We start from the raw sequence: 11,050 nt of genomic DNA on the forward strand, positions 1-11,050 counted from the left end.
GGCTAGGGCTTCACCCCCAGGCCTGTGCTCACCAACCTAGGTGAAGACAGGCATTTCTGTTTCCCTGCCCAAACGTTGCATTTCCCAAGACCACCCTGGCCCACCACGCCCCCATCCTGTAAGTTTTCTGAGGCTTTCCAGTTATGCTTCCTGTTAAACCTGTGAAACTGAGTCAATTAAAGCTTTTTTCTCCATAAATTACCCAGTCTTAGGTAGTTCTTTATAGTATGTGAAAATGACTAATACAGTACTAATATAGTAGGATAAAGAATACTTGTTAAATTATTAGCAGCACTGAGAAACTTTGGTATATTACCCAGAACTATTTTGGAATTCATTTTTGAACCTACTACCTCCTCGCCGAATCTCTAAAAATGACCTTAGACTTCATCTATGTACACATATATTTTGGTGTAACAAGTTAAATTTATTCTTTTATTGGTAGATTCCAAAACGGAGCTGCCGTTTCTCTATTTAGTTCCCCACTTGATAGACTCCCTCTCATATCCCGAGACTCAGAGACTGCATCTAATGAGTGTACTTACTTGTCCAGCTCAGGCCAGAAACCAAAGAATCATTTTCAACTCTTACTCTCCTCAACATCTTCGGTAACCACATTCTACAAATTCAACTTCTCTGATATCTCCGTAATCAATTTCCGGTTCTCTATCCCACTGCTGTTCTGCCTTGATTATCTCTCACACCTGGTTTGGTGAAATAGCTTCCTAAGCAGCCTGATTTCTCCAGTCTCCTTTTCTCTATCCTTTTCAATTCACTTTCCACACTGCAACAAGAGTGCTATTTCTGAGTACAGGTCTGATTCAGTCATTTCCTTTAGCTCTCCTGATAAAGTCCAAACACTCTGCCTGGTAATATGATACACTATATATCATATCGCACCCCAGTTATCTCCTAGAAAATGTCATAAAGGACACAGTTGAAAAGGTGTATTGGAGAGGGGTTCTAGTTGTAACCAAGCATTAAATTTAGGTGTGGTATTTAGTATCTATATAGTGACAAAAGCAAATGCATTCTTTACTGGTTATTACAAATTAAGTTCCATGGTTTATTGCACTTGCATTTATTTTAAATGAACATGGCATTTTTTTTTTTTCAGTTCAAACTGCTGACAAATTAGGATTATTTCCTTTCATTTTTATTAAATGAAAAAAAATAGAGATGAGGTCTCACTGTATTGGCCAGGTTGGTGTTTTTTGTGTTTTGAGACAGAGTTTTGCACTTGTTGCCTGGGCTGGAGTGCAACGGCATGATCTTGGTGCTCACTGCAACCTCTGCCTCCTGGGTTCAAGGGATTATCCTGCCTCAGCCTCCCGAGTTGCTGGGATTACAGGTGTGTGCCGCCACATCCACTAATTTTTTATATTTTTAGTAGAGGTTTTTCCATGTTAGTCAGGCTGGTCTCGAACTCCTGACCTCAGGTGATCCGGCCACTTCAGCTTCCCAAAGTGCTGGGATTACAGACATGAGCCACTGTGCCCGTCATGGCAAGGTTGGTTTTGAACTCTTGGCCTTACGCAATCTTCCTGCCTTGGCCTCCCAAAGTTCTAGGATTACAGGTATGAGTCACCTTGCCCAGCCGGATTATTTCCTTTCTTTTTTCTTTTAAGATATATATTTTATTGCATTTTAGGTTCTGGGTGTATGTAAAGAACATGCAGGATTGTTGCATAGGTACATACATGGCAATGTGGTTTGCTGCCTCCATCCCCATCACCTATATCTGGCATTTCTCCCCATGTTATCCCTCCCCAACCCTCTACCCCCTCCATCAATGGAGATGTTCATAAAAGGAAAAGGTGATATTTTGAAAGTATTAATAAACCCATTTCTAAAGCTAAGAAGAAAACTGAATATCAATTCTTCTGATAAGCGTGTGTTTTTTAAATGAAAGTCTTAAGTGAAAAATTATTCAAAGTGTTTTGCCCATGCCAATTAAGAAGCATAATTGTTTAGGTTTTTTTTTTTTTTTTTTTGAGATGGAGTTTCGCTCTTGTTACCCAGGCTGGAGTGCAATGGCGCGATCTCGGCTTAGTTTTTTAATGATCAAGCCATCTATCTACTTTTCCTCTAATGAATTTCAGGTGGGACTTGATGTAACGATTATACATTCACCACTCATGAATGTAGGTTGGGAAACTGGACTTTTGGAGTTAAAAGTTAAAATCCTTAGGTCCTATCTCTACCCAATTCATTCAAGAATCCCTCTACAATATCACTGTTTGTCACCTGACCTGTGTAAAATACTTTCAGTGACAAGTCAAACAACACAGCTCTAAGTTGCTGAATGCTATGAGTAACTTATACCTTTAGAGAAAAGAGGGTTACTGAGTTAGGAAGAATTTGTATATGATGTACCAAATTAAACTTTGACCAGAATTAATTTTGGTCAAATTAAACTTTGACCACTTAATTCCATTTTACACAATAACACAATCTGAGTGGCTATTAGCTTTCACCTAAAAGGCCAGCTGGTAGTCTCTGATACTGTCATTAAAATAAAGTGGGTAGCCAGTTATGTAGCAGGTGTTTGCCAGTTAGAAGAATGCTCCCAAGCATAACATCGTGGACACACTCTCCAGAGAACTGTGTGTTTTCCAACTGCAATAACCGTGTATTTAAGTGGAGAAAAGTACATTGTAGAGCTTGACGTTCTGAGTCTGTTTCCTATGGAAAGTGTGGCCTGCTGTGCTGGGGAAGCTGCTGTTTTCTCTTCTGGTCAAGATCTTGCTCAACTGCCTTAACGAGGCACAAGTTGAAGCATCTATAGAATTATCCTATGTGACATTTAACCTGTTTTGGGAACTGCATTATTTGTTTGGCAAAAGAGGAAAATCTACAAAATCAACAATTTTTGTAGAGATTGGAATGTTTTCTAAGAATAACAAATCTGGAGATTATTTATGAATAGCAGTAAAGATATCACTTTGAAGTGGTAAGTATACTGATTAAAGAACTTCCAGTGAGGAAGGATCACATTTCACTTTATTTTGTGGCTTAGAGCCTTTTCTTCAAGGCAATTTAAAAGTAACTTAATCTGCAGAGGTTTAAAAATTAATCTTCATTAAATCCTTGTGAGATGCTAATAGGTTAAGTGTGTTCTGCATGTTTGAAAACATTTGTAAAGAAGAGATGAAAGAATCATAGAGCAGTGCTTCTCAAACTTGAACATGAATCCCCAAGGAATAATGATAAAATGCAGATTTCCATCCAGTAATTCTGAGGTTTTGCATTATAACAAGCTCTCAGGTGGTACCAGTGCTGCTGCTGTGGCAGACCACAATTTAAATGGCAATGTTGGCCAGGCAGGGTGGCTCATGCCTGTAATCCCAGAACTTTGGAAGGCTGAGGTGGGTGGATCATGAGGTCAGGAGTTAAAGACCACCCTGGCCAAGATAGTGAAATCCTGTCTCTACTAAAAATACAAAAATTAGCTGGGCATGGTGGTGGGTGCTTGTAGTCCCAGCTACTCAGGAGGCTGAGGGAGAGGGAGAGAATTCTTGAACCCAGGAGGCGGAGGTTGCAGTGAGCCGAGATGGTGCCACTGCACTCCAGCCTGGGTGACAGAGTGAGACTCCATCTCAAAAAAAAAAAAAAAAAAAAAAAAAAAAAGGCAATGTCAGCAAAGAGCAGCATTGATTGCCAAGTTGTGGGACTCCCATAGGAAGAAGTCCAGCAGTCAGTTGGAAATGTGCATTTTGGACTCAGGAGACTCAGTTTTGGGAACCATAAGCATAGAATGATAGCTGAAGTTATGAGAATAGATGAAATCTCTCTTCTTTAATTATTTACTAAATACTAATAAGGTACTTAGGGAGTACAGAGTCAGACACAATCCTCTGTTGAGCACAGATTATGCTATCCTGTATGGTCGCTTGCAATGTTTAATTCTAAAATTCTATTTTTAATGAGAACATTAAGCCTACTGATTTATCAAGTATATCTTTTTCAGCAAGGAAGTATTTCTATTAAAAAGGCCATCAGGTTGCTGAAATATTAATGGTAGTACAATATCACGTAACCGAAGAGAATGTCATCATTGAATTCAAGGTTTTGATGAAAATCCAGAGTTAGGTTCTTTATTTTAAAGAGATGTTGAGAAAATAAGATTCTGAGTAATAAACTGTGAAATGGCTTGGGTAATAATTGTCTTTTGGCCAGGTGCGGTGGCTCACACCTGTAATACCAGCACTTTGTGAGGCTGAGGAGGGTGGATCATTTGTGGTCAGGAGTTCAAGACCAGCCTGGCCAACATGGTGAAACCCCATCTCTTCCAAAAATACAAAAATTAGCTGGGCATGGTGGTGCATGCCTGTAATCCCAGCTACTCAGGAGGCTGAGGCAGGAGAATTGCTTGAACCCAGGAAGCAGAGGTTGCAGTAAGCTGAGATCGCACCACTGCTCTCTAGCCTGGGCAACAGAGCGAGACTCCATCTCAAAAAATAAAAGGCTTTAATTATTTTAAGGAAGATGTATGCCACTTTTTAGGATCATAAAATACATTGCCAAGGTATGTTATGCAATGTTCTTAATTAGGTATGTTTGTTAATTGATGAGATAAATATTACAGTGTAGATTGACATCACCCTGACTGGAGTTAGAAAAGTAAATGTGACAGTCTCTGAGCAGACTTTGGACGAACAGACTTCTGTTTTTCTGTCTGTTGTGTGGTGGGTCTTCTTATCTTCTTGTATATTTACATTGGGCCTTTTGAATTATATTTACTTACTGAGTGCCATACACACTTCTGTCATGGCTTGTTGTAAATGACTCTAATGATTAGTTTCCATTTGGAGTCTAAAGTCCAGCATGGTTTCAGGGAGCTAATGTCATTATTGCAGGTTCTTTGGCAAGAACATTCAGTGCACCTGCTGCGCATACTCGACCTATATATACGGTGACAGCTACATCTGCTTTACCATCTGCACCTTTCAGTTTCAAGTAGATATCATTAGCTGTCTGTAACACTTAAGAATCTGCCTGTATCTGCCGAAGGAAACTAACTGGATTGAAAAATCCTCACCTTTCTGCAAGACCCTCCACAAAATAACAGCTCTGTGGAGTGATTCAGGGATTTCTTATGATTAAATAGATTATTGAAGCTGTGATTGTCAAATAGAGACATGTTTAAACATGTCCAGAGCTTACTTTTATCTATTAAGAAGGATGTGATCACAAAATGTGTTTAATAATAATGTAGCTATGCTATATGTTAAATTTGGATCTGTTCCCACAGCAGATAAGATCTGCTAATTAATAAAGTCTAAAGTTACCTCTACAGAGTAGAAAATGCAAATCCTTAACATCAGTATACTAGTCACGTCAATCAGCATGTCCATGTCCTCCTGCTTGCCCCTCTCTGCTGGATTAAGCAGCCAGCCTCAGTCTCTTCCTTAAGCAAAGGGGTGGGATCAAGTTTCCTAAGGGCACCTAATCCATAGACTGGTTGCTGAACCTACGAAATGACTTGATATGAAAAAGTTTCCTTAGTAAGGCTAATAATAATTAACTAGACTAATTATACTCTCCTCTTTGAAAAGTCGAAAGATTCATACAGCAGCAGCCATTCTGTAGTGAGAGAAAAAGAAATGATTCAGAACAAACAAGGGGTGGAAGAGGTGTACTAAAGGTGGAACACTAGGATGAAGGTTCATTAACTCTGCTGGGTGAGAGCTTCTAGATGACCCTGTATCTTGAAGCATGGCTATTTTTGGAATCCTTTTGCCCTTACTCCCAAAAGTGTTCATCTGGTATAATAAGTTTCCAGTATTTGAGATGACTTAAACTTATTCATGAAACAAAGATCACAGTGACCATGAGGATTCACTTTTTGATCTGTGTTGCAAAGAATAGGGATTAAACATTGAGAAAACAAATAATGAGTTAGATGTGTACCACATCAGGACAGATTCCAGAAGATGCACTATGTTACTTTATTTGTCCACTCAGAATGGAAAAAAAATCACCCAATTTAGGTGTCTTTCAAACAATATCCAGCCAGATTACTAATGTATAGGTTTCTGAGGCCAGAAGGCCTTAATGTCAATAAGTAATGGAGTTACCTCTAACTCACTCCATACTCTTAAATAGTACATTGAAGGAGCAGGGATCATGGGCTATTGTATTTTTGTCTCCAACTGTTCCTTTAAACTTGCTCAATGTATGTAGTCTCCAGTCTCCCCAACTACTTGGTAAAGAATCTAGCAGACTGATTTTTGGGCCACTTTTATCTAATAGACTTCAAGGTCACTGTAAACCGTAGACATAAACCTGTTTAACAATGGCCAGGTCCTGTGCTAGGTGGGAAATATGCATCATCTCATCTACTTTTTTCCGTGGTGGTCTATCTTACAGTTTACTTGGAATTTGCTATCTGTTATCTTGACATCTTGTCCAAGCCACTTGTTACATATTTATCCACAAAAAAAGTATAAATGATACACACATGGAAAATTCCATTGTCATTCTCTGGTTCTTCTTTCAGGGATACTTGCTAATCAGTATTTCTTGGGAATGGTTCTGTTCTCTGACATATTCTTCCCCCAGGATATGTAGAGTTTCTCCTAGGCCCCACCCACTCAATGCTTACCCCACAGTGTTTGCTCTGGGATATACAGTTCTTACCCAGACCTTTATTCTTACTCACAGGATTTGCTTACAAACTGCCCCCAGATAAACCTTAGGAGCCGATCCAGGAATGGTGGTGCATGCCTGTTGTCCCAGTTGTTTGGGAGGCTGAGGCAGGAGATCGATTTAGTCCATATGTTTAAAGCTGAAGAGAGCTATGATCACTGCAGCCTGCGCAACACAGAGGCCGTGGAGAGAGAGAGAAAGAGAGAGAGAGAGAGAGAGAGAGAGAGAGAGAGAGAGAGAGAAAGATACCTTAAGAGCTGAATCCTTATCAATGGATTCTAATGAAAGGCTCTGCATGTCTCCAAAATGCTGGACGGGGCGATTATCTACTATTCTTGTTGATAAAAACCATGAGATGCTGCTGCAGCTTTCTGCCGTGTTGTGTGTTCATGTTCTTTCTGCCTGCTGGGTCCTTTCTACAGTGTAGGGATATTTTTTTGTGGGCTATATCCATAAGAAGGGTGTTCTAGGAAAGAAAGTGCCTACTTGCCTGTAGTCTGGGCCAAAAATGGACACTCCTTTGCACAACTTTATAATACCTTGTATAACATCAGTAAGTATTTTTTGGCAGTTGTGGCTAAAAAAAATAGCTCAGGGATATTATCGTTCAGTAGTTTTATATGCAACAGTATATAGGTTACATACCTGCTGATAGACTAAAGATAAATATGATTTGTGGAGCAGTACATTATACTAAAAATAGCACTTGCTCATGATTCTAGAAAGTCAGAACTAACCTACCACTCAGATGTCTGCAGGGAGAGAGGCACACGGGATGTAATCAATTATCTTCCAAAAACGTTCCCTGGAAAGAAAATGGTAATTTCGTTTCAAATAATCAATTACAGATTTTTTCATGTGTTAGATGACTTATACATTAGAGTATATTGTCCCTTATTTCTAAATCTTGTGATTTAACAAAATTATTATTACAATTTTATTTCTAGCCAAGTGTTCTTTCCTATTAAATTTTAGAAGGGTTGTGAAAATTTCTGTTGGGAGTCAGTCACAAATTATTCTGTGCTCTTTTGTTCTGTTGGGAGATCTCACATTTCTCTGTATTATTTTCACTTTGTAATTATTTGTAGGATTGCTGAAATAGCTTTTGAACTGAATGAACATTTTAATTCACTCTTTTTAAATATCATTAAAGCTTAGTTGAACAAACAAGAGAATGACTAAAGAAGGAAATTCGAGAAGTATAAATTAAAAATAAAGAGGAAAGCTTTTTATGTCAAAAAATGCTAAGGATAAATTAAACTTCAATCAAGAAGCAAATGTAGTTTGAAGGCAGTGACACTTCATCACCGCAGGGAGGCAGTAGCTCCTTCTATAATAGGAAACTCAAGGCTTTTCTCTTTCTCCAATTTAAATTCTGAACTTTTCTATTAATAATTCTTTAAGTGATTTTTTTTCTATCAACACGCATGCTTTAGTCCTTGATTTTAAAAGCCAATCCTTAGTCATGTCTGAAATAATTGGACCCCAAAAGTAAAACATAGTTTTCCAGAAGGGGACAAAATCGAAAAATACCGCGCAACATGCATGAAAGACTTTCAAAGTCTGAGTTCCCATAAAAAAATTATAAATATATGGAATTCCCCCTTTTTTGAGGAATTAACAGCCTTTATTGGGCTCAGACCAGGAGTCCGTGGGTGCTGAGGACCTCTGTGTATTCGTCCATTTTCTGCTCCATGTTCTTCACAGCCTGTTTCCGCAGCCTCACCAGCTGTTTCTTCTCCCGGCCGTGCATCTTGGCTTTCTCCTTCCTCTTCTCCTCCAGGGTGGCTGTCACTGCCTGGTACTGCCAACCAACCTCGTGAGCCAGGTGCCCCAGAGAGGCAGATTTTCTTGTAGGTTTCAGATGCACCACCTTGAGGCCGGCAGGAGCCACGTTCTGCTTTCCCTCGTCGTAGGGCGGTGGGATGCCGTCACACACCCTGAGGCGGTCCGGGGCGGCCTGGCCTGGTCCTGCGGGCAGCGCGCCAGGCGCGGCCCGCCGGAAATGCTGCCGAGGGCCCGGAAGTGGCCAGGGCCGTGGGAAGCGTTGGTGTTTGTCTGCTTGCGGCGGGAAGCCAGGTACTTCAGCTTGTTCTTGTAGAAACTGGTGGAAATGTAATCCCAGCACTTTGGGAGGCCGAGGCGGGTGGATCACAAGGTCGAGAGATCGAGACCAACCTGGTCAACATGGTGAAACCCAGTCTCTACTAAACATACAAAAAATTAGCTGGGCATGGTGGCGCGTGCCTATAATCCCAGCTACTCAGGAGGCTGAGGCAGGAGAATTGCCTGAACCCAGGAGGCGGAGGTTGCGGTGAGCCGAGATCGCGCCATTGCACTCCAGCCTGGGTAACAAGAGCGAAACTCCGTCTCAGATTAAAAAAAAAAAAAAAAAAAGGAAAGAAATTGGTGGAAATGTTGATGCCCTCGCAGCCTACGACCACCACTTTCTGAACCAGCAGCACCTGCCAGGCAGCCCAGGAGATGGCCTCGACCATCAAGCACCAGGACCTGCACCTCTGCCATCTTCCGCAGCCACCTGGGAAAGTGAAATTCTTTATTTGCCCTGTAAGTCAACTCTTTTAAAAACAACAATTATGAATTCTATAGCACGACAAGAAAGGCTGGGTGAGATTTTGAGGTCACCTTATCCTGGCATCTTCACATGTGACCACGTTTTTAACGTAAAATTTCTTGTAGAATATTTAATATTTTGGCCACGTGTTTATTTTGGTCACAGCTAAGTATAGATTTAAAGCATGGTAATACATTTGATCCAGCAAAAGCACTAGCTCCATATTCAGGGGAATTTATGTCAGAAAGTGGTATCTATTGGAAGATTCTAAAATGTTAGAAATTCTCTCTTACTCAGTTTCCATGCTTGTGAATTACTTATGAGTGGGGAGCTTCTTCTGTGGGGATAAACAGCTTGGTAAACGTTAGAAATCGTGGTGTTTCAGCTGTTTCTAAGTATCTACGTCTGAGTATTTGCTATTTCCAGTAGAGAAAATCCAGCAGCGTTTAGATTCAGACATTTTCTTTTTTCAGTATAATCAAATATATTTTCATCTAGTGAAGAAGAAGAAACAGATATAGTCCTTATATTTTAGGGGAAAAGACTCCACGGATGTTGACTTTAAGTACAAATGCAAACAGCAGAGGAATGGAAGAGTGAAATGTATAGGAGCACAGACTCTGGAACACTGTACAGATTCAAAGCCCAGATTTGCCATTTCTCAGCTGAGTCACTCTGGGCACATTTCTTAACTTCTCTGGGCCCGCTGCTTCAGCTGTAAGATGGGGAAAATCATAGCACCTACTTCATAGAGTTGCATGAGGATTAAACAATTGAGTACCTATAATATATTTAGAACACTGCTTGCCACTTAATAAATGCCCTGTAGGTGCTGGCTGCCTTCATTCCTATGAAAGGCATTACTCTCTAACTCTTCCTTGGTTATCAGGTACTCCACATTATTATTATTATTATTTTTTCAGAGACAGGGTCTCACTTGTTGCCCAGGCTGGCCCTAAACTCCTGGGCTGAAGTGATCCTCCTGCTCTGGCCTCCTGAAGCTCTGGGATTACAGGTGTGAGCCAGCCTGCCTGGCACTGATACCTACATCTACATTATTATCTACATTTTACAGACCAGGAAACTAAGACTCAAAGATCTTATGACAGGTTGCACAACTGGTAAGTAGTAATACCCACAGATTGCCCTGTACAGATTGTATACAAATACATCACCGCGTGCATTAATAATATCTTTATACTAATATGTCTTTACTAATAATGTCTAACAATGTCCTTAACTACTAACTGGCAATATGAATTGCGTGCTCATCCTGTACCAGGCATGGTTCTATGTGTGAAGCATAACCATGAGATAGGTGCCATTATTATACCCATTTTATATGAGGAAACTAAGGCACAGATTGTATAACTTGCTCAAGGTGACACAGCACTTACTGACAGACTTGAAATGTAAACCCAAGTGGTTTGCTCTAGAATCTGTGCCCCTTTTCTGTCCTTTCCCTGAGAGTGATCACATGCTTATGGAGCTTTCATATAGTCCTAAGATCAAGGAAGGGGCGTTTGGTCATCACTGGCTTTTGGCTGGAAGGCTATTCTGTTTGGCCTTTGGCCATCAGCTTCCTCACTATTTATTACTCCTCTACCTTGTGGGCTATTTCTCCTCGGGGTGCTCCAGAATAGGCCAGCCATGGCTATCTGCTGGCTAGGCCCCACATCTGCTCACAGTGGCCCTGCTGATCTTCCAAAACTCATCTGGTCTACCCTCTGGCCACTGGCTGTGGTCTGTACACTGCCACTTAATTGGGTTAAGCTCAATATTTTGTCTTGTAATTTTCAGACACCTTCTGGGCCGTTCGCTAAG

General features: G+C 40.6%; 1 pseudogene; it reads right to left on the minus strand.

Moving 5' to 3' along the window:
* Window positions 1–8,287: 8,287 nt before the first annotated feature.
* On the minus strand, window positions 8,288–9,177 carry LOC101035273 (large ribosomal subunit protein uL13-like; annotated as a pseudogene).
* Between the last annotated feature and the right edge of the window lie 1,873 nt (window positions 9,178–11,050).

This window comes from Saimiri boliviensis, chromosome 2 (genome assembly GCF_048565385.1).
Source record: "Saimiri boliviensis isolate mSaiBol1 chromosome 2, mSaiBol1.pri, whole genome shotgun sequence".
Taxonomy (NCBI): domain Eukaryota; kingdom Metazoa; phylum Chordata; class Mammalia; order Primates; family Cebidae; genus Saimiri; species Saimiri boliviensis.